Below are 22,978 nucleotides of genomic sequence, written 5' to 3'. Positions count from 1 at the left end.
TAGTGCTGAAGAAACTTCGAGAGCATCGCATTTATGCCAAATTTTCTAAATGTGAATTTTGGTTGTCAGAAGTGACCTATCTGGGTCATGTAATATCTGGTAAAGGTATTGCTGTTAACCCTGAGCGAGTTCAAGCCGTCCTTAATTGGACTCCACCTGAATCGGTCAAGCAAGTTCGGAGTTTTCTGGGCTTAGCGAGCTATTGTCGTCGCTTTGTCGAGAACTTCTCCAAAGTTGCTAAACCCCTAACCGAACTCCTCAAGAAAGATAAAAAGTTCGAATGGACTCCACATTGTGAGCACAGCTTTCAGGAACTGAAAAGACGCCTGACTTCTGCTCCCGTACTGGTACCGCCAGACTTCTCCAAGGACTTTGTTATCTACTGCGACGCCTCGCGACAAGGACTAGGCTGTATTCTCATGCAAGATCGACACGTAATTGCTTACGCTTCACGGCAATTGCACCCACATGAGGAGAATTATCCTACTCATGATTTAGAGCTTGCAGCTGTAGTCTATGCACTTAAAACCTGGCGACATTACCTCCTTGGTAATCGTTGCGAAATATTCACTGATCACCAAAGTCTGAAGTACATCTTCACCCAACCGGATTTGAATCTCAGGCAAAGACGTTGGGTCGAGTTGATCACAGATTTCGACTTAGGAATAACTTACACCCCAGGGAAAGCCAACGTCATGGCTGATGCGCTAAGTCGTAAATCTTATTGTAACAACCTGATGTTACAACAAAGTCAACCGCTTCTCCATGAGGAATTTCGGAAGCTTAACCTTCACATTGTTCCTCAAGGATTTCTTTCCACCTTGGTGGCGAAACCTACTCTTACGGACCAAATCATCGCTGCCCAGAAGCGAGATAAGGGAATATCTAAAATCAAGGAGAACATTGCTAGCGGAGGTGCTAGTTGTTTCTCCACAAATGATCATGGTGTTGTATACTTTGAGAACCGTTTAGTGGTTCCCAAGAGCCAGCATCTACGGCAGTTGATCCTTAAGGAGGCTCATGAATCTCCTCTCACCATTCATCCCGGTAGTACCAAGATGTATCAGGACCTACGCCAGAGGTTCTGGTGGACTAGGATGAAGAGAGAAATTGCTCAGTATATTGCTAATTGCGATGTCTGTCGTCGTGTAAAAGCAGAGCATCAACGGCCTGCTGGCACCCTTCAACCCTTAGCTATTCCTGAATGGAAATGGGATAAAATTGGTATGGATTTCATTACCGGGTTTCCCAGGACCAAGAGAGGGAATAATGCTATCTTCGTCGTTGTCGATCGTCTTTCCAAAGTAGCCCATTTCCTACCTGTTCGTGAGAGTATAACCGCTAGTCAATTGGCGGACTTATACATCTCCCGGATAGTGTCTCTCCATGGTGTTCCTTTGGAAATTAATTCGGATCGAGGAAGTCTTTTCACCTCTCGATTTTGGGAAAGTTTCCAAAATGCTATGGGAACCCGTCTCTCCTTTAGCACCGCTTTCCACCCTCAGTCGAGTGGTCAAGTGGAACGCGTCAACCAGATTCTAGAAGACATGCTTCGAGCCTCTGTTATCTCATTCGGAATGGATTGGGAGAAGTGCCTTCCATTTGCCGAATTCGCTTACAACAACAGCTATCAATCTAGCTTGGGTAAAGCCCCTTTTGAAGTTCTCTATGGACGATGGTGTCGAACACCCCTTAACTGGTCAGAGACCGGGGAAAGACAATTCTTTGGCCCGGATATGATTCAGGAAGCAGAAGAACAAGTTCGCATCGTTCGTGAAAAGTTGAAAACAGCCCAATCCCGTCAAAAGAGTCAATATGACCGAAAACATAAGGCTATGACTTTCGAGGTTGACGAGAAGGCTTATCTTCGGGTCACCCCTCTGAAGGGAACCCATCATTTCGGTATTAAAGGCAAATTGGCTCCTCATTACATTGGACCTTTTCGCATTCTCGCCAAACGAGGAGAAGTTGCCTACCAGTTGGAACTACCTCCGCACCTCTCCAGAGTCCACGATGTCTTCCACGTTTCTCAACTCAGGCGTTGCTTCTCGGATCCTATCCGTGGAGTGGACTACGAAACGCTTGATCTCCAAGATAATCTTACATATCGGGAGTACCTCATTCGTATCCTCGATCGGGCCGAGCGTACCACTCGACGTCATAATATCAAGTTTCTCAAAGTTCAATGGTCGCACCATTCTGAGGATGAAGCAACTTGGGAAAGGGAGGATCGTCTTCGACTCGAGTATCCCGCCTTCTTCCCGGAGGAACCCAAATCTCGGGACGAGATTCTTTTGAGTGGGGGTGAGTTGTCACACCCTAGCTAGTCATGCATTAGAGTGTTGCATCATGTTTATTCTTTCACCAGAAACCTGAAATGGGGATGACAGAACCCCCAGTCCCCTCTGAAACCAACTAGGGTTTACTAAAAACTTTTTCAATGAACCTGAAATGCCCTTCTAAAATGCCCATCATTTTTGTCTTGGTTCAGAACCTCTGCCAAAAGTGGTGCACATTTTCCTAGGCCATCCTAGGGTTTTTGAATTAAATCATAAGTATTTGAATTTGGGCATTTAAAATTATATAAAATATTTAAATGCTCAAATAACTCCAAACTAAAATGTTTCATGTTGGAAATAATCCAACTATGGACTAGGAGTAGTTTGGTGATTTTTGGAGTTGCCTAAGTATTTTATTTAATTCAACAAAGTTGCAGAAGTATTAAAAAAACAGAAACAGAAAGAAAATGGGAAAAGCTTACCTGGCGCCCAGCACCCGGCCCACCTGCCGGCCTAGCCCAGCACCGCGCCAGCGAGCTGCTTGCCGGCCAGGCAGGCAGGCAGGTGCTCGGCGACGAGCACCGCATGGGTGCCACGCACCTGCTCGCCGCCTCGCCGCCTCCCTCGCCCGGCTAACGCCGTGAATCGGCCTCCCTCTCTCCCCGAACCCCCCAGACACCCCCTCTCCTCTCCAGCTCCTCTCCCTCGCTCTCCCCCGCCATGGACGACGCAATCGCCGCCACCCCCTCGCCGTAGCCACGCCCTCCGTCAACCCCACGCCGTGCCGCCGTGTCCAGGAGCTCCGCCGCCGTCCACTTCATCGAGCTAGCCGAGCCCCGTGTGCTCGAGCGGCCCGAGACCACCGCACCGACCTCGCCCGAGCTCGCCGTCGCCGGAGATCCCCTTCAACGCCGTCGCCGCCTCAGCTCGTCCCCGACCCCGCCGGTGGCCTCTACGGGAGCGTTGTGAGCCTAGCTACCCCTCCGACCCTCCCTCTCTTTTTCCCGAGCCGTGTAGCCACCGCACGAAGATCACACGCACGCACCGCCGTGGATCTCGTCACCGACGTGCTCCCGGCCATCCTCCGGCCAACCCGCGGTGTCCAACGCACTCACCACGCTGCGTTGGGCCCAACCGTGCACTCCCCGCACCTCACCGATCCCCCTAGCGACAAGTTCGACTTTGGCCGAACTCCGGTGGCCGCCAAAGTCGTCGCCGGCGCCAACTCCGGCCACCCCGACCCCAACGGACTCCACCAAGAGCTGCGGCTCGACCTCAGCTCCGCTCTGGTGCCCTCCGCGGCTCGTTTGGTTGCCGGAACGGCAAAAATCACTTCCGCCGCCGCGTCGGGCTCGCCGGCGGTTAAACGCTGGTGCAGCCGACCCGGGTTTGACCACGGGTGGGCCCTGGTTGACTCCCCTGAGTCAATGACAGGTGGGGCCCAGCCCTGTTAATTAAACAGGTTTAGTTTTAATTAAACTTTAATTAATTAATCACCCTGACACGCGGGACCCACTGTCAGGTTTGACCTGGACCTGTTCCGTTGACCTGCTGACATCACACTGACGTCAGGCTAACGCAATAATTGATTTTCTGGAATTATTCTAATATAGGAAATTCCAGAATATAATTTAAACTTCAAAAATTCATAACTTTTATTCTGTAACTCCAAATCAGACAAATTATATATGAAAAATGATCAGAAAAATCCAATCTATCCATCTGTACTATTTTCATGCATGATTAAACAAGTTAACTTGATGTTTAATGCAGAACAAGGAAAAGCACTTTAAAAGGCCATGTTTGAGTTTGAAATTTGAATCTTTGATTCAAATTGGTGCAAACCCTTCTGGTCTTAGTTGCATTAGCCCAACACACTCATATTGCTATGTTTCATGCATGCATCATATTGTTGCACATTGTTTTGTGATGGTTGTGTATGGGTGTTCTTTGCGGCAGGATCTGCCTCCGAGGAGTACCGTGATTACCCTAACGAAGAACCGTATCAGTGCATCGAACCATCAGGCAAGCAACCAACCATTTGATCATATCGATACAATCCCATGTTCTCGCTCCTGCTCTCTTTTACTGCATTAAGACAACGTGTTTCAAACTGCTGTGTGCTACGGTAGTTAAACCCACTTCCTCTGCATGACCTGTCATTGCCACAGTAACTAGATGAAACCCACTAGCATGTGTAGGAGTTGATTGAGCCATATGTATGTGTTGTTCCTACCTTGCTATGCCTACTATGCTTAGAGTCGTGTCAGGTCTGGTTCATCTGGGTGATGGGCTAGAGTGAAATGATTATGTCGGTAATGAGAGTGGTGTGGTGAACACGATTTGGTAAAGGTATCGATGAGAGGCCATGTAGGAGTACATGGTGGGTTGTTTCATTGAAGCCAACCTTAAGCACTGAGATCTGTATGTGTGATTTAAGATACAGCTACTACCATGCATTGGGCCCTGAAATATGACCCCGCTCGACTTCTTATTCACCCTAGCTCTCTGTCCAGGAGTTGCAAGTAGTTTCTGGTGTTTGTAGCCTACTGGAGGCCGCGGACAGCGCTGACCGTAGGGGTGGGCTGTGATGCGGTAGGTACGTGGCCGGGTGTACCGAATACCCGTTAGGTATTTCGGGAACCCTGTTCACATCGTTCGGGGCCGTATGGGAAACCTCGGCCGGACTCCCTGTGGATGGAACCTGGATAGGCGATAAACCTGGACTAGAGGCTTAGGTGTTTAGGTAGGTCGTGGTCTACACCCACGTCGGCTTTTGCTTGAAGTCTGCCGAGCACATGTCGTGTGCAGACGCTAAGTGGTGGAAACATGTATGAAGAAGTACACCCCTGCAGGGTTATCATGATCTATTCGAATAGCTGCGTCCGCGGTAAAGGACTACTTGGTTGCCTATACAGTTCATAGACAAGTAAATGTAAACTACTAAAAGCCTCAAGATAAGTGTGAGTGCCGAGGATGGCTCTTCCGTAGGAAGACGGAGGTGGATCCTCGGTAGTGTATTGAAGTGGTGATTAGTGGACTCGTGTGCGAAAAACCATTTCAAGTTGGAGTCTCGTAGGTTAGCCTAGCCAAGAGTCAAAGCTGGCTTGCTGCAATAACTCCACCAACCCTTCTTGATAATATGCATGTATGTAGGATCTGATGTAAGTCTTGCTGAGTACCTTTGTACTCATGTTGCTATAATTTACCTTTTTACAGAAGACGCTGCAACCCCTTCTGATGGGTTCTACGTAGACGTTGACATCAATGAGTAGGCTAAAGGCCCAGGTGGTGATCCTGAGCTTGTGAAGGACCACGTAGTATAGCTAGGCTTTCCAAGCCTCTTTTATCTTTCTAGTTGTCTGTACTCAGACAAGTTACTTCCGCTGCTGGTTTGTATGACTGTATGACTTGAATGCTGGGTCGTGAGACCCGTACCTTTGTGTATGTTATGTATGGCTCTCTGAGCCTTAAATAAAGTACTTGTGTCGTAGAGTCATGTTGTGATGCCTTGTTGTATTTGCACATATCGAGCATATTGTGTGTATGATTGAAATGCTTGGTATGTGTGGGATCTGACTATCTAGTTGTTTATCTTTAGTAGCCTCTCTTACCGGGAAATGTCTCCTAGTGTTACCGCTGAGCCATGGTAGCTTGCTACTGCTCTGGAACACTTAGGCTGGCCGGCATGTGTCCTTCTTCGTTCCGGTGTCTGTCCCTTCGGGGAAATGTCACGCATTGAGTACCGGAGTCCTGTTAGCCCGCTACAGCCCGGTTTACCGGAGTCCTGCTAGCCCAGTGCTACAGCCCGGACCCACTTGCTGATGACCGACACGTTTGAAGCTGGGTCATGGATGCCTGTCCCTGTAAGTCTGTGCCACTTTGGGTTTACGACTAGTCATGTCAGCCCGGGCTCCTTATCATATGGATGCTAGCGACACTATCATATACGTGAGCCAAAAGGCGCAAACGGTCCCGGGCAAAGGTAAGGCGACACCCGTGGGGATACCGTGCGTGAGGCCGCAAAGTGATATGAGGTGTTACCGGCTAGATCGATGTGACATCGAGTCGGGGTCCTGACATCGCTTGAGCGTGCGTTCCAAGCCGCAGCAATCGAAGACCCAAATCACGGGAGCGGGAGGCCTCCCGAGGCGACCTCAAGAAGAAGACCTCACCTGGCCCGAGCCACAAGGGAGCAGGCACCTCCGGAGGTATTACGTCATGATTCGCGCCCGATCAGGGAGCGCCACCCTCTCACGCATAGGAAGGTGCGCCCGGCGCCCTCCTCAGGCAGGGCTCGGGGGCTCTCTCTTGGAGAGCCGCCGACCTTGCCAAGGTCGCGGGGGAGGCGCTCGGGCACCACTTGGAGGGGTGCTTTCAAGCATGCTTCCCTCAGGAAGGTACAAGTAAAGGGAGACCAAACCCTCAGGAGTTCATCACAAGGAACACCCATGAGCTACAAGAGTCCAGAGTCATGCACGGCAGCCGCCGCTTACCTGCCGTGGCCCCACACCCAGGCGAGGATGGAGGACTGCGCACCTGTGTTGATGTACCAGGCCTCAACCGAGCTGCGTCCCAGGAGCGCCTATGGCCTTCGGCCGTAGGGCACTGCGAGGGACCACCTCACAGCTACGTTCGCATGCCCTTCGGCCTGCCGAGCGCGGTCGCCGCACATCAGCGCCTGTTGAGGAGCATTCTTGAGGCTCAGGAGGTCAGGCATCACGCGGTCCTGGCGGAGGTGGCGATGATCCCCAAAGACATGCAGGTGCCACCGGAGCCTCCCGAGGCCCCTGGGCCTGGGGGCTCGTGAGGGCCGACGTCTTCACCGCGCATCGCTCACTTCCTCAGCATCACTTCATCTTCAATGGCACCAGGTAACATCTTTCAGAGTTCTACTTTCAGCTGGGAGCGCCCACAGGGCTGCACCATTCCCAGGCCGCGGGGGTCCGTCCCCGTGGCATGTATCCATTTTGTTTATGCTCCTTACTTACCTTGTTGGGGACGCCCCTCGGGCTGCATCATCCCCACGCCGCTCGGGCCCGACCCAGCGGCGGTTGCTTTTACCCGCGCTTGCTTGAAATTGGATTTCCTATGTGCTTAACATACCTGACCTAATCACCTGCTTGATCCACGCCTATCTGAAGAGCTGCTCGCTCTGGCACAGCGCGTGCGCACGGGTCCGTCCCTGCAACGTTGATAAATCTGAGTGGTCGAGCTTTGGCCACGGCAGCCCCGCACGGCGCCACCTCACCAGGCCCTCAGTTCCCTGACCGCTCCCTCAGAGTGACCATGGGTTGGCCGGCGACCGTAACGACGGGCCTTGTTTCTCCTCATGATTGGTGTGCAGGACCTACTCCAGGAGCAACGTTGGGGGCATCGTGAGCTCTCTCTCCCACTCTTCGGCACGGACCACTTGCACGTTAAAAGGGGGCGCCTGAGCATCACGACTCATGGGCTCTTACTGGCTCTCCAGCCCTCACCCCCTGGCCTTGACCCACGGCATCACGACATGTCATACCAGCGGCGGCTGAGCTCGCTCGAGGGCCGGGACCAGAGGACGTAGAGCGTTAAGGAAAGTGCGGGGGAGTGGGAAGAAGCTCGCGAGGGCCTCACCCAGCAGTACCTCGGCCACCGCCTCTCGGACCGGGCGCCTCTCCGAGGAACTACATCAGACGCACAAGATAAGTCGCGCCCTCGCAAGAGCTAGACCAACACAGCGCTAAATCCCCGCCCAGTGCAACTCTGTCACGGCGACGCTACCTTTCTTTCTTGTGTTGGGGAACGTAGTAATTTCAAAATTTTCCTACGCACACGCAAGATCATGGTGATGCATAGCAACGAGAGGGGAGAGTGTGATCTACGTACCCTTGTAGACCGACAGCGGAAGCGTTAGCACAACGCGGTTGATGTAGTCGTACGTCTTCACGGCCCGACCGATCAAGCACCGAAACTACGGCACCTCCGAGTTTTAGCACACGTTCAGCTCGATGACGATCCCCGGACTCTGATCCAGCAAAGGGTCGGGGTAGAGTTCCCTCAGCACGACGGCGTGGTGACGATCTTGATGTACTACCATCGCAGGGCTTCGCCTAAGCACCGCTACAATATTATCGAGGATTATGGTGGAAGAGGGCACCGCACACGGCTAAGAATATGATCACGTCGATCAACTTGTGTCTCTAGGGGTGCCCCCTGCCCCCGTATATAAAGGAGCAAGGGGAGGAGGCTGGCCGGCCCCTATTGGCGTGCCAGGAGGAGTCCTCCTCCTAGTAGGAGTAGGACTCCTACTAGGAGGGGGAAGGAAGTGGGGAGGGAGAAGGAAAGCGGGGCGCTGCCCCCCCCTCTCCTAGTCCAATTTGGACCAGGGGGGAGGAGGCGCGCGGCCCACCCTGGCTGCCCCTCTATCTCTCCACTAAGGCCCATATGGCCCATTACTTCTCCCGGTAGGGTTCCGGTAACCCTCCGGCTCTCCGGTTTTCTCTGAAATCATCCGGAACACTTCCGGTGTCCGAATATAGCCGTCTAATATATCAATCTTTATGTCTCAACCATTTCGAGACTCCTCGTTATGCCCGTGATCACATCCGAGACTCCGAACTAACTTCGGTATATCAAAACTCATAAACTCATAATATAACTGTCATCAAAACCTTAAGCGTGCGGACCCTACGGGTTCAAAAACAATGTAGACATGACCGAGACACGTCTCCGGTCAATAACCAATAGCGGAACCTGGATGCTCATATTGGCTCCTACATATTCTACGAAGATCTTTATCGGTCAGACCGCATAACAACATACGTTGTTCCCTTTGTCATCGGTATTTTACTTGCCCGAGATTGGATGGTCGGTATCTCAATACCTAGTTCAATCTCGTTACTGGCAAGTCTCTTTACTCGTTTCGTAATACATCATCTCGCAACTAACTCATTAGTTGAAATGCTTGCAAGGCTTATGTGATGTGCATTACCAAGAGGGCCCAGAGATACCTCTCCGACAATCGGAGTGACAAATCCTAATCTCGAAATACGCCAACCCAACATGTACCTTTGGAGACACTTGTAGAGCTCCTTTATAATCACCTAGTTACGTTGTGACGTTTGGTAGCACACAAAGTGTTCCTCCGGTAAACGGGAGTTGCATAATCTCATAGTCATAGGAACATGTATAAGTCATGAAGAAAGCAATAGCAACATACTAAACGATCGGGTGCTAAGCTAATGGAATGGGTCATGTAAATCACATCATTCTCCTAATAATGTGATCCCGTTAATCAAATGACAACACATGTCTATGGTTAGGAAACATAACCATCTTTGATTAATGAGCTAGTCAAGTAGAGGCATACTAGTGACGTTTGGTTTGTCTATGTATTCACACAAGTATTATGTTTCCGGATAATACAATTCTAGCATGAATAATAAACATTTATAATGATATAAGAAAATAAAATAATAACATTATTATTGCCTCTAGGGCATATTTCCTTCAGTCTCCCACTTGCACTAGAGTCAATAATCTAGATTACACAGTAATGGTTCTAACACCCATGGAGCCTTGGTGCTGATCATGTTTTGCTCGTGGAAGAGGCTTAGTCAATGGGTCTGCTACATTCTGATCCGTATGTATCTTGCAAATCTCTATGTCTCCCACCTGGACTAGATCCCGGATGGAATTGAAGCATCTCTTGATGTGCTTGGTTCTCTTGTGAAATCTGGATTCCTTTGCCAAGGCAATTGCACCAGTATTGTCACAAAAGATTTTCATTGGACCCGATGCACTAGGTATGACTCCTAGATCGGATATGAACTCCTTCATCCAGACTCCTTCGTTTGCTGCTTCCGAAGCAGCTATGTACTCCGCTTCACGTGTAGATCCTGCCACAACGCTTTGTTTAGAACTGCACCAACTGACAGCTCCACCGTTTAATGTAAACACGTATCCGGTTTGCGATTTAGAATCGCCCGGATCAGTGTCAAAGCTTGCATCAACGTAACCATTTACGATGAGCTCTTTGTCACCTCATATATGAGAAACATATCCTTAGTCCTTTTCAGGTATTTCAGGATGTTCTTGACCGCTGTCCAGTGATCCACTCCTAGATTAGTTTGGTACCTGCCTGCTAGACTTATAGCAAGACACACATCAGGTCTGGTACACAGCATTGCATACATGATAGAGCCTATGGCTGAAGCATAGGGAACATCTTTCATTTTCTCTCTATCTTCTGCATTGGTCGGGCATTGAGTCTTACTCAATTTCACACCTTGTAACACAGGCAAGAATCCTTTCTTTGCTTGATCCATTTTGAACTTTTTCAAAACTTTGTCAAGGTATGTGCTTTGTGAAAGTCCAATTAAGCGTCTTGATCTGTCTCTATAGATCTTAATGCCCAATATGTAAGCAGCTTCACCGAGGTCTTTCATTGAAAAACTCTTATTCAAGTATCCCTTTATGCTATCCAGAAATTCTATATCATTTCCGATTAGTAATATGTCATCTACATATAATATCAGAAATGCTACAGAGCTCCCACTCACTTTCTTGTAAATACAGGCTTCTCCAAAAGTCTGTACAAAACCAAATGCTTTGATCACACTATCAAAGCGTTTATTCCAACTCCGAGAGGCTTGCACCAGTCCATAAATGGATCGCTGGAGCTTGCACACTTTGTTAGCTCCCTTTGGATCGGCAAAACCTTCCGGTTGCATCATATACAACTCTTCTTGCAGAAATCCATTCAGGAATGCAGTTTTGACATCCATCTGCCAAATTTTATAATCATAAAATGCGGCAATTGCTAACATGATTCGGACAGACTTAAGCATCGCTATGGGTGAGAAAATAACATTACCGTAACATTACCGTAACTGTCAAAAGTGAGTGACTGTTCATCGGAACTGTTATAGTCCGAATACTCATAAGGTTGGGTCGACGCCCGCCTCCCCCCAAACTTGACTTGCAAGTTTCCCCGCAAAAAGCTCTCCACGCCTACTCTTATTAATAAAGAGCACTATTCTTCTTTAGTTAGGTAGTTCTCCCCCCTCTATGAGATCGTAAGACCCCGGTGGAATCGAAGGCCCGCTTACTAATAGGCAAGAGGGGACCCTTTCTCGCCCAGCCCTACCTACATCAGTGAAGCTGGAACCGAGGAAGACAATGTTCAACACACATGAGACAAAATGAAGGTATGGGACGGCCAGTTCACCACGGAAAGGGATGCTAGTCGGCTTTGGCGAAGTTGTAGGCCCCAATAGATCAGATCTCAAGAGTGATTCCTCACCTATCCTGCCAGGGGCCAAGTCGAAGGCTCGAGTATAGATTCCCTATGCTCATGTGAACGGCCGGCCCGTAGATCTAAAAGGATCCATAAAAAAGACCGGAAAGTATGTCGAAAAAAAACTCGTTCATGAGACCTCGAATTCCCACGTTCCAGCCTGCATTATGCCAGCAGGTCCCACCCCCAATTTCTTGAGTCACCCTTATCTAAAAGAAAAGGACGGAGTCTATCTAGATCATAGGATCACTGTATTCAGAGGTCAATTCTCTTTCTTTGACCTCCCACCGTTCACGACATCCCTTGCTTCTCGCAAGAACGGCTCCTCGGTGGAGGAGTAGAAGCGCTGGTCCCCTTCGGTCAAGTGCTTGTGCGTGCTCTTACCTACCGTAGGACCTCCGTCCCCGAAGCGAAGAAGGAGGAGCAGGAACAACAGGTTGTCCTCTCTTGGCCCAGTAGTTCCGCAACTACTACCGTGGTTGTTGCCAACGGGGATCCCCCATTCCGAAAGGTAACGGGACCAGCCCTTAGGTCCAAAGTTGTATGCCACTGCTGTGGTGCCGATAGATTCACTACTGAAGCCCCGTTATCGGACATTGCAGGCTTAGCATCTATTTTTCGTATATCGCTCCACCACACCGAGAAGAGGTATGTGTACCTCCAGCAATAACAAGAATGGAACCATAGGCTCCTATGCCGGGAGCATTTCGGGGTATAGGTCTAACCACCTCAACTCCCCGTTTCTGGCATGCTATAGTTCTTTTAGTCTCTCGACGACGGGAATGGGAGATGACCGGTAAGCCAGATGCTTCGCGAACCACCAGTACATTTTGTTGCACTTAAATCACCCTCGTTAAGAGGCGCACTCCGATACCATTGATGTCCAATAGCTTTGATAGTAATGGCTGGATCTACTAATACCCCGTCCATTGAGTATAACAGAGCAAACGATGGTATAGCAATGAACAAAAGAATGACACTTGGAAATATGGTCCGAATAATTTCGATAGTAGTTCCATGAACAATCCTTTGTGGGATTGGATTAGTTTGCTCGTTGAAATGCGATAAAGCGCGAACCAACATCCGTGATACGAAAACCAAAATAAGAATGAGGAAGAAAAATATATCGTGATGTAAGTCAATGATTCCTTGCATCATAGGTGTTGCTGCGTCCTGAGATCCTAATTGCCATGGTTCCGCAGCATCACAAAGAGCGATTGTGAGGAATCGACATGATAATGAACGAAGAATCATTGGAATTTCCCATCTTTTTCAGCTCTGCTCCCGAAAAGAGAAAGGAAAGGAGACTGATCTTGACGCCGGCGTTGGTTTTTCCAACGAAAAACAAGAACATTCTTTCACGAACTTCCATGACAAAATGCTAGTTGCCTCGTAACGCATACACTGGAGCGTTTGTCCCATCGACAAAGACTACTTACTATACGCGTTTTCTGAAGAGCAACAACGGAAAAAAATAGGTGAACCTGGATACCATACTATTAAATAGAAAGATACAGACTAACAAGAAATCAAGGACCTCGTGAGTAATACTTAGTCGGCCTCATCAATTAGTCATGCCAATGAGATATCAAGCCCTCGATTCCAACGGGGCTACGGACAAGAAAGGTCCTTTCGAGATTCTATTTCCCCTTGGGTCTATCAAGCTGAACAGTTGGTGGGGATATAAGAAGATCACACTTAGACAACTGTCTACACTACCTCTTTAATGATCCGGATTCCATGACGCATAATTCATCTGTCCATATATATTCCTAATTTCATATTCATCACCATTTCAAATCGGGCAAGGAGAAGTCGTCGTGTTGGTTCTAGGATGGAATGATCTTTTGATCCAAAGATGCCGGTGCTAAAACCTCTTGTGTCTCTTTTAATAGGACCGCAAAGGCAAGAGCATTGAGGAAGCAAGGATTCTCCCATAACTAATTAATGCGGGAAAAAAACAAGATTTCACTGAAAAAAGGTGCCTAACCCCGGGATTTTTCGATACTTTTCTTGAAATTGACTGGATTTGGAAGAAAATGCACTCAACCTAACAAATCCTGATCAATTCAAGTGGTTAGTTTAAGGGGGTACATGGGGCTGACGCCGAAGGAGATAGGAATGAAGTAGGGCGGGCAGCTACCCAGAGATTGGAATGCCCTATCGACAGGGAATGCTGGTACCACCTACGGTGCTTGATAGTCTTCAATCCAGACGGTCTCGAGAGTACCTTGACCCATAGCATAGGGCTTGATGTGGCTTTGGGGCTTCCCAAAAGGTAATAGAATAGGTAGTTCAGGCACCATCATCAATATGTTGCTGCTATTGAATCCGGTTTTGAATCAAGCAGCAAGAGTCCGACCTCAGGGTCCACCATAGAAAGGCATTCCTCAATCCCAGAATAGCATGCATACGGGAGCCATATTCCAATCATGTGAGCAGACTTCTTCGATAAGCAAGCAGCTGTTCGCGTAGGCCCGGATACAGAGGAAAGGGAGGGGAAGGTATAGAAATCTATCAAAAGAGCACCTTAACGGCGATGCCTGGAAGGAGTCCCTCTTATTTCAGTATATAGGACTTCTTGTCCGCGGGACCTAACTAACTACCCGATCGATGGAAAATAAGGGCAAGTCAATACCAGATCGCACTCAACAAAGTAAAACGGGATGAATTCAATCGCCAAGACCTGCCACTGGCTGATTCCATAAGCACAGAAAGAAGGGTTTACGAATAAAAAAAAGCTGCTCATTAGGGTCTCTTTTCATATCCGGCTATGTGAAAACCCACGTACTCTTCTCTGAAACAGCCTACCTACCTTTTGCTTTTTCAGATAAGTAAATAAGCGGACCTCCTTTCCAGAGATCAAGTTTCTACTGGACTAATCATGGGTCTTGATCACAAAGTTCTAAGGTCAATTCTCTAATGAGAACAGACTCTGTCCACAAGGGCCATCAAGCCAACTATATGGAAGGACCCAGTCCCACATTCCCGCTCGTGTTCCGTTTTCCTTGTGGTTCCCGTAGTCGAAGCAGCTTAAAGAAGGTCAGGTTTGGAACTCGTGAGGGATGTTTAGTTGCATGTGGATCTTCCGCGCCTACTTTGTCCTAAATTTGGTCACCCATGCACTTTTCTAGTTAGGGCTCGACTGGGTCCTTTGATAATATAGGTAAGTCGGGCTTCTTTTTAAGCAATATCATGACTAGAATCTTGAGAGGATGACTACGTCCTTGAAGCTACAAAGTCCAACGAATGTTGAATCGACGCATGACGAAAACAAGGAAAAAGAAAAGGTGACTTCTGTTGACCAAGGAAATCGAAATGTATGTGCCGGTAGAACAAAGATACCATTAGGTGATAAATTGATGCTGCCTGCACGCACAGATTCAGGAGATGACAATTTTAGCTTCAATATGAGATGCCAATGATGCATTCAGAAAGGAATGAGTGCTGCCCGAGTCGACCAAGAAAAGAGGGTAACATCCAAATTATGGACTACTGAGCAAGCTAACTGAATGGAACGGAGTGCAAGAGATTTCTGATTAGCTTCAGCGGAGAGGACCCTTAGATCCGAAGCAGAGTCATCATGGTCCTGTAACATAGAATAGCCTGCAGCAGTACTCCACGATAATTCCGCCATTTCCTGAACAACATGGAGTTGAACAGTAGCTTTACACTGACAATCCTTCGCCCAGCGCTCACCACAACCAATCCAGAGAACCTTCGCGCACCGATAAGCCTTCAGTCTATCATAAGAAGAATACTTGAAACTTACACTTAGACACTTGAGTAACCAATCAAATTGTACATCTTGTGGCATGCTCACCAATATTGACGTAAAGTGAGGTGATCAGGGTTGATGCTGTGATGCGAAGGGAAGGGGCCACTCAATTCAATTCAATGTCGTAATCCGACCTGGCTTCTCCTGTCCGCACTTGGGACAGATTGATACTCGTTTTTTGCTGGATTTGAACTTGCTTAAAAAGAAAGGACTCAGCTTCCGCAAAAGTGATCGATGGAGAAGCTCAAAAGTCTCAATACACCACTAGCTATCATTCAAGTTTGCACTTTTCGAGCTCATCCTTACCTTTGCGCTTTAGCTGCTTGTTCCCACTAACCCATTTCATTTTCTTAGCTGGATCCTTCATAAAGTATCTCTTATCGCTTGTCCAGAGCCTGGATGTCAACCTTAGCCAGAGCCTGTATCTCATCAGTCTCCATCTGAGCCTCAATCGTGAACTGAAGATGACGCGCGGTCAGCGAGGAATGAATTCGAAAACCCGTACTTGGAGCATTATTGCACTTGTGATAAAGTAGATGTCGAAACAGCTTCTTCTTCAAGTTCGCTATCGTGAGGGATGTCTATGATAATATGCTCACTGCATATGAGTTAGTTCATTCCATGAGGTCGAGGAAAGATTGAAACCATTTTAGAGCTAGGCGGGGTCTCTCAGATGCAGACTAACCCATTTCGACGTGAAGCATCGCATCGGCTTGTGATCCTAAATCTAGTGATTGATTATTGACTTGTCAAGGGCAGGTTGGTGTCTTAATGTGGAGGAATTCCGTACCTAAGATAAGAAGTTTCATTTCATGCCTACCGTAGTCCCTATTTTATTGGGCATAGTCCCCCTTACCTACTCCCGAGAGTAGAAAATCAACATTTATGTCGTTCTTAATAAGAAAGAGATGCTCGGGTAGCAAAGTTGCCTACCATTAGGTATTGTTTGAGACCGTAACTTCCATTAGGAGAGGCATCCTCGCTTAGTTTCAACTGGTGGTTACTTAAGTTTCTTTTCTCTGCCGGATTGCGTTTCAAATTCAGACTTGTCTTTGTTAAACAACGCTTTCGGGTTGCCTAGACCAGAGAATTCAAGAAATAGAGACGCGCATTGCCTAATTGGTAGTTTATTTCCCACCATAGCTTTACTCAAGTGGAAATCCTTTGAATCGAACAAAAAGTTCGTAACCGCTAGGCTGCATCGTCCCCTTCAACCAGAATCATCTAGATTACAGATTTCATAACTGCATTTTGCAAGAAGAGAGTGCCTCCCATTCTCTGGAGTAACGATAATAATAACACTCCACGTCGCCTTCAGGCTTGGATCCATGCCTTGCATCTTCTTCTTTCTCAGAAAAGAACTCAGATCGTTCAGATTCTTTGCCAGGAGAGTCCCCGGCTTTCGAGCCCTACTCGTGGGAGTTGCTTTATCCATCATTGCTATTGGCATCTTGGCGTTAAACAATTCGTTTATATAAACACTTTTGACATAGCAGAATCCTTCTCAGGTTGATTTGTGTGCCACTCGTCATCAGACAGTGAAACGTCCGGTCTAGCCCTTAGCTGAGGGATCTTCACTCCTGTCCTGCCATCCATATCCGTGCCCACCCGAACCATGGGAAAGAAAGTTTGTCAGAAATTACTTGTACTTGAGGGCAATGATAAAGTGAAGAAAATTATAGAAACAATGAAATGAAGCTATGGCTCGAACTATTGGAGAAGCCACCATAGAATATATCCATGAGCGTCTCAAGCACTTCTTCTTCCAATTACTTTGTGACGATTTCAAGGAAAAGTGAATGATTTCAATCAAGAAAAGAATCATATGCTCGATCCGTCGTAACAAGAGGGATAAGAAAGTCTCAACTCCAACCGCGGGAGCATTTACTATTTGGAAGTGTGCGAACGTAGCTGGTGGATCGGGGAAACAGGAAATCCTTGTGGTAATGCCGTGGGAATAGGAGTTGTTAGAGCGAGGTATTGCAATGAAATAGATTGTTCAATAGATTTCTTCATTGCTAAGGGTAAATGGCATTTTCATGGTCAAAATTCCATAGAGGAGTTCCGAGCTTCAAGGATGCCGGATCGCACCATTCATAAGAGAAACCCTTGGGTGCCCGATGAGGCACAAAACAGATAACCAGACTATGCCCTGGGCAAGGAAATAACCATGGCAAGCCACAAAAGGAATGAATAAGCTCCCTCCGGGCTCTCCCTTCGGAGTTTCATGCCAGTGGAACTCACAAAAGCAGCGCAGCTAATGAATCAATGAATCCGTGGGCAAATCGTTGTGTCCATACATTTGATGTGCCTTTTGAAAGTCGCATTTGTTTTCAACAATCGGAAATGGGAATATTCCATTCCATGGCATAGTTCTCAATGTTAGTAAACGGAGTGCGTTATCAACTCAATAATAAATCTCCCCTACACCGTAACCGGATTACATTCATTCAAGTTGGCAATCCCCTGATCTTTGCTTCCGGTGTGCGATCCGAATTGACATATAATGACCGTAGTTAGCAGGCAATGGCCAAGGTCAGTGCATCTCGAACTAGTGGGTCACTATATCTAAACTATCTAATACAACTATGGAATGCGCTTTGAATTGCACTTCTGCTTGTAACCACTACGAACCGGAAAGGAAGGAAGCAGCTTTAGAGGAGGGATGCCGTCAAACAAAGGATTTTTTATATGCTAAAGATACCGGTTCAATATGTCATTTCCGAAACCGAGGACCACACCGCTGGGAGGACAACTCAAGCACCAAAGACAAAGGTATCGCTCGTAAAAGTGATTTTCATCGTAGTACTCGCTCTAGCGTTAGGTTCAATGCAGCGTGTAAATACCTCTAGCCCTAGGGAAGGGGGCGTGCCGTTCCCAATGGTGGAATTGCTTCTTGTCTGCTTTGCCGAGGAGAGCGCTCGCTACCCGATCCCCCTAAGCTAATGTAGTTCCCAGGTTGCCTACTAGATACCGTTTATGGCTATATCCGTGTAGGAAGCCGAGGAAAGAGATAATTGATAGTTGCCAAAACCACGTAAAAGAAATGAGATTGAACATATTTCAATTCAACAAATTCTGATTGTTTCATTATCAAATGCAAGGGATGTGGGACCAGGTTCTATTATTGGAGTTAAGCGGTGTAGGAGCCGTGCCGTTCCTGTGTATTAGCTCGTTGTTAGCAGCCCCGAAGGGCGTAAAGGGGGTAAAAGATTTCTCGGAAGCAGCTCTTCGCCTGTGGGAACTTGCTCTTTTCTTTTGTTTTAAAATGCAACCTATGCTGAAACAGCCGAATAAAAACCAAAAAGTAAAGAGGTGGATCAGTTGATCCTTTTCTCGATTGAATGCGCTTTCTATCTATCTATACCGGTACCAGGAAAAGCAGAATAAGCAGTTGAGCACCAAGAAATTCCTGTTTCAAGTAAGTACGAAGGGGCAAGAGAGACTGTCATAATATTACTATGGGAGACGGATCCTGTTAAGTCAGTACGAATGTGATACGAAAAATCCTCTTCCATTCTTTCCGGCTGGGCAACATGACTCATGGGAATGTTCGCTACTGCTTCGGCGTCCATCTCATACATATGTTCTCTGACCACCTCCATATTCCACGGCCTGGTTGCAGCATGGATAAGATCCGACACAAACATAGGTGGATCATTGGACCGCGGGCACAGCGGCGTCATAACATCTTGTTTCTCAAGAGTACGTAGCAATCGGTCCTTCTTGGAGTTCAACAAAATGAACAGTAGCTAAATTGGAACTAAGGTGACCGATCATCCACCGGTGGGTAGAAATATGAATGTTGACTAGGGTCCCCTGTGCTCATTTGATTCTGAGTCGGCAACATATCAAGCTCCTAGCCCCGCCTTAACAACCCTCATAGTGTTATGTCCCCCGATCGATAGCTTAATACATTTCAGTATTTGGCTTGCTTTCTTCATTTTCCTTGCGTAGGTAGAAACCTTTTTGGGTGTGTCAGCACACCAAATTATATGACTATATTCAATATGCCCTGATGTCCATAGTACCGTACTCAGACGACCCTACCCTTCCAGAATAGTAGGATTACATTCATCGTTCCAGCTGTAAACACAGTTTCTAGTTTGACTGAATGAGAGTCATGCAATAGGCATCAGTAGGGAGTGCGAAAGCAAAAGCTAAGTGATCGGACTAACACAGAGTGCATTTCTCCCGGGTAAGCTTATGTTCCTGATATCTGATACCTATGTTTGCTCCTTATTTTATTAATAATTGATCCAATTTATATGAAAAATACGTAGGTTGAAGAAGTTATCAAGAAAAATGATTGGGATCTTTCAATATGCTATTCTTGATATCATGTTTTTTTATTCTTGATCCTATCAAGTATGGATTCTAGATTGTTAGTTGGAGCATCCTGACCAGTCTAGTTTATTGTGATATGATCCTGAGGGACTCTTCAAATACATGTAGGGAGTCACACAGGTCTCCGACATATCAAATTGTATCTGGATTTGAGTCAGAGCATTTCCTCTGATTCCTAGCTCAGAAATCTTTGCTTTATTTACTAAAGATTGGAGCACACAAGCGCACACGCAGTAATCTGATTGAGAAAATGGATAGTTGCTGCCATCGATATTAAAGAGTCTGTCTAGTGCCAAAAAGGTCCTTCCAAGGCCTGAGCTATCAAATTCATGTGATACACACTTTGCTCTCTGCGGATCACACTCAGCTTACTACAACTGAGGGTAGGATTGGTTGCACAACGCATGCTATCCATTTGTTATTGGTGATAGGAAGATGGCTCAATCATTGAACTAGCATTGAACAACCTACTTCAGAAAAAACTTAGAGTTAACCATCTAGTGCGAAAGTGCTAGTTTCCCCCTCCCAGAGGTGGGAAGGGAGATATGAGCGTGGCGGTATCTTTTCCTCTTTTGATAGAAGCCCACATGCCCACTCTTCTATCCCACCTATCCACAAGGGGTATCAGTGGCCTCGTGATCTCCATGAACAGAGATCACTACACAAAAACAACTATATGAAAAACTTGCTTGCTTCTTCGAATCTCGAAATAACAGAACATATAGAAAGTGTTTCTGTGATTTTTCCATTCTCTTCGGGGAACCTATAGAAAGATTATCAGACGGCTTTCATTCCCTTCAGGGGGGTGTTCCTTCAGAGCAGTCCATATCATCAGATGAACTCCCTGATGAATCAGTTGATGAATCATCAGATGAACTCCCTGATGAATCAGTTGATGAATCATCAGTTAGCTCATCATAATCCGTGTCAAGATCCGATGAATCAGTTGATGAATCATCAGATGCACTCCCTGATGACAGTTGATGAATCATCAGATGAACTCCCTGATGAATCAGTTGATGAATCATCACTCTCCACCACATTTTCATGATCTGGAAAAGGGGGCTGCCCCTGCCAGAATTCTGCAGCTCCCGGGGGAGAACGTTTAAATCAAAAGGAAGAACAAGGGCGAGTAAATGATGGAGACTAAAAAACGATTTAAGGTGGCATTGTCCACGGAGAAACCACCCCAAAGCCAAGTCACTATGGTATCTCCTACTACTGGTATGGCGCTAGCTAAGCTTGTAATTACTGTTGCTCCCCAAAAGCTCATCTGACCCCAAGGTGGTACATATCCTATAAAAGCTGTCACAATCATTAATAGGAATATTCCTATTCTGCCGAGTATTCCATTCATTTTCATCATAATACTATGCTTCCTTGCCCGTGTGGAACATGTGTGAGCATTATGTTTTTCCAACAAGTGATCCGACTGGAAGAAGTGTTATATGAGGACTTCGAGATCAAATAGAGAATCTGTCTCTCCATTCCTCGTGAGCCACTTATTTCTCCGAAATCAGAGATCAGAGTGATTTTCCTCCTTTTTCCCAAATAGTCGACGGTCTTACACCATTGGGATACTTCGGATAAACTGGAGTACATATATGAGAGACCGGTGCTAAAACCTTTTCTCGAGATATCTTCCAGATTCTTAGGGTCCTTGCTCTGGATCTCGCCCCCCCCCCCCGGCGCGAAAGCAGTTGGTTCCGTAGTTTGAGAATTCTACTAATTCCAAGTATTCCATTATTATTATTAAATAAGAGAATATAAAAAGTAAAGAGGAGAAGACATAACCAGAAAAATTGTGAGAAATAAGTTAATTTATCAAGTTGAGGCATTTCGATTTGGATTTCAAATAAGAAAGAAAAGACTCCGAACCGTACTTTTGCTATTTTATATCTATACAAAAAGAGATTGACTTTCCAAAATGGAATCTTTGCCATTTCTGATGTGAATGAGGGAGGTTGTCTGCCCGGGTAGGGGTGACCGGAACCCTCCCAAGTCATCGCTCAAGAAAGCACCACAGTCACACGAGAAAGAGTTTGGACTATGACGAAGACGAGCAAGCCTTTGTTGGGGAGTGATCGGGGAAGAGTCGAGTACAAGAGGAAGGTGGAAGGAAGAAAGCGCCAGAAGCGCCAGGTGCGAAGATAGACCATCAAAGAACTCCACAGCAGAGCAAAAAAGAGAAAGGCAAGGCTCGCAAAGAACAAAGGCTCAACCATCAGATCCAACACAAAGCCCTCAAGATATTTAGAGGCTTGGACTACTCTCTCTAGTAAAAGAAAGGAAGCACAATGGGTGTTGCTCTATTTCTTATTAGTGAGGTATTCTTCTGCATTTCAGTATTATGGGCATTCTTCCATTCTAGTCTGGCACCAACAGTCAAACTAGGAGCTCAACGGCCACCTGTTACTACGAACTTGTTTTCATCTGGCAGATAAGCTTTTGAGAAGAGACCACTTTGATAACGAGCTTTCGGGTTGCCGTATTGATACCGCCCTTCGGGGGAACAGGAGAATAGCATGCACGGGAGAAGGATTTAGGGAAAGGTACCCACCTTTTAACGGGAGAAAGGCTGCTTATGTGAAAACTTCCCTTGTGGTTTAAAGTTCAAATAGATCAGGTGCCTATGTTGTTGATACACCGAAAGATACTAATGCTATGCTCCATTGCGGGATGAGGGCCAACGATTGTGATGAGTGGGGACCTTAGAGTTGAAAACCTACATACGGTGACCCTTATGGGCAGCGCCCTGGGCTGGCTATGTACGAGACATCAAACCGTCTCCCGGGTCCAAAGTTTCCATTTCCAGGCCTGATAGTCTTCAACTGAAAAAAGTAGGGCGGAGAACTAGTAAGAATTGTGCCTGCCATTCAATTCGTGACGTGGATGATCCGCCGACGGAATCGATTAGGTGAAATGGCTCTGCAAAGTTTGTTTGTTCATAAAGGCTGCATGCAGCCATGCAATTCGTACTGCATGGCGATATTACTCTACCACTCTATAAACGGTATATAGATATCTTCACTTCATCACAAAGAAATTGAGTACTAGCACGCATTGCTATGGATGCTGCAACCGCAAACAGGCTTTCTGCAATTGCTACCGAAACGGAGCAACTGCAAAATGAGATTGAAGGGCATCGTAGAGTGCTAAACAACCAGTTGAGAAGTGTTAGAACAATGGATCCTGCAAAGAAAGAAGCGCGCATTCGCGCTACCAGAGAGCGCATAGAGGGTTTGGAGGAGAGGCAGGAAGCGCTGCGGGTGGAGCAGCAAGTGCTCTTTATTCGTC

The 22,978-nt window shown here is 46.9% G+C and overlaps 1 pseudogene; it reads right to left on the bottom strand.

Annotated features, from left to right (window-relative positions):
* Positions 1-20,960: 20,960 nt before the first annotated feature.
* Positions 20,961-22,329, bottom strand: LOC123058853 (putative ATP synthase protein YMF19; annotated as a pseudogene).
* Positions 22,330-22,978: the final 649 nt, after the last annotated feature.

Source organism: Triticum aestivum, chromosome 3A, assembly GCF_018294505.1.
Source record: "Triticum aestivum cultivar Chinese Spring chromosome 3A, IWGSC CS RefSeq v2.1, whole genome shotgun sequence".
NCBI lineage: Eukaryota > Viridiplantae > Streptophyta > Magnoliopsida > Poales > Poaceae > Triticum > Triticum aestivum.
Note: the sequence above shows the minus strand (reverse complement) of the source record. Positions and strands in the feature narration are given on the sequence as shown.